This window comes from Fukomys damarensis, unplaced genomic scaffold, assembly GCF_012274545.1.
Source record: "Fukomys damarensis isolate Sample0158 unplaced genomic scaffold, DMR_v1.0_HiC HiC_scaffold_18, whole genome shotgun sequence".
In the NCBI taxonomy this organism is placed as follows: domain Eukaryota; kingdom Metazoa; phylum Chordata; class Mammalia; order Rodentia; family Bathyergidae; genus Fukomys; species Fukomys damarensis.
Genome location: NW_022900930.1, coordinates 47,939,449 through 47,940,887, shown reverse-complemented (window position 1 = coordinate 47,940,887; position 1,439 = coordinate 47,939,449). Strand labels below are relative to the sequence as shown.

General features: G+C 45.4%; 1 protein-coding gene across 5 annotated transcripts in view; it reads left to right on the top strand.

The window, feature by feature from the left end:
- Positions 1–425: 425 nt before the first annotated feature.
- Fbxo16 (F-box protein 16) overlaps positions 426–1,439 on the top strand; it is a 47,583-nt gene continuing 46,569 nt past the window's right edge. For 4 of the 5 annotated variants that reach the window (XR_004517892.1, XM_033765515.1, XM_010623149.2 and 1 more), the window contains exon 1: positions 426–571. The gene's annotated coding sequence lies outside the window, so the exon portion shown is untranslated. The remainder of the gene's footprint in view (positions 572–1,439) is intronic. The other variant, XR_004517893.1, reaches the window with a different exon arrangement.

Genomic DNA, 1,439 nt, shown 5'->3' with positions numbered 1-1,439 from the left:
AAGCACTCATGTGGTGGTGTTTGGGGTAATTTCCCCCACGTTCTTCCACTTCCTGGGCAGGTGCTGTTCTTCCATGGAATCAGTCTCCAACTCTCTTTCCTCCAGCTCTCTTTTACCTATTGGTCACTCTTAAAACCTGGCAAAGTGGAGTGTTTCGGAATGCCAGAACAATGTAACCGGACATTCTCAGTAGGTAAGGGCTGATTTGGGACACCATTCCCTCTTGTCTTGAATGAACCAAAGCTACATATTTAAGGATTGGATGCATCTTCGTCCTAGCAGCGGGGATGTCGCAGCCCTTCCCACTCGCGTGTCGCCCACACCTTTTCATTTCATCTCTGTGCCCAATTTTGGAACCAGCCCTCTTAGATGCCCTGGCCAATCAAGAGACCACACATTGTTGCCTAAGAGACCCCGGATGCCAGCGGCAGGATCGCGAGACGGTGATTGGACTCCTGGAAACTGGGAGGTGGGGGCTGGAAGGAGGCTTGGAAAAAGCTGACCCTAGTCCCTAGCGCAGCTATGGCAACCCCAGCGCTCGAGGCTTGAAGAGGGAACCGTGCTAAAAGAGGTGAGAGCAGCGGGCCCTGCATGGAAAAAAAAAAAAAAAAAAAAAAAAAAAAAAAAAATGATGGAGATGGCTTGGAGAGCTCTCGGGCCTCCACACGCCGCGTCTGTGTTCGGGGATTACTGTCCCATTGCCAAATGCTGCAAGCTTGTGAAATTAGCACCTAGCAGTCACATGCCCACTAGCGCTTTGCAATGCGCTGTAGTTCTTGTTTGGATTTTAACTGGTTGAATGTAAGGTGCATTCATACGTAAATCTACTCAGCCTATTTCCTGAAGAAATATTTGAGAGTACCTTGTCTCATGATATTAGTGTATGGTGGGCGAATTATGTGTTAGTAGAGAAACTCAACTCTGTCCTGAGCTGTAAACTCCAAATAAAAATCTGGTAATCCTGATTATCATCCCAGTTCCCGGTTCCTATGTTTTGAGTTTTTTCCGTACAATTCCACTAGTTTTAATTCTCACACTGCTACCCCCCTCCATTGCTGTGTTCATTCTTTTCATTGATTTAACGAATATTTATTGAGCATCTGCTATGTACTGTTGTGATTAGGATTCAGGTGGCCAGGGTCAGAAAATCACGTGTGGAAAGAAGCATCAAAGTTTGGGAGCCATTTTCTCAGGTGCGGAGGGGCTCAGTGTGTCTGGACACAGCACAAAGAGGAAAGGGGATGATGCTGGAGGAGGTTGAGGTACAGTCTTAGTGGACCCCGACTTCCGTGCTAAGGAGTCTGGGTTTTGTCACCCATTAGCAAGCCTGTGAAGATTTTTAAGTTGAAACTTGACCGGATCAAAATGTACTTTTCTATAAAGAATGAGCTTTCATATGAAAGTAGAAAATTCTTTTTTTTTTTTTTTTTTTTTTTTTT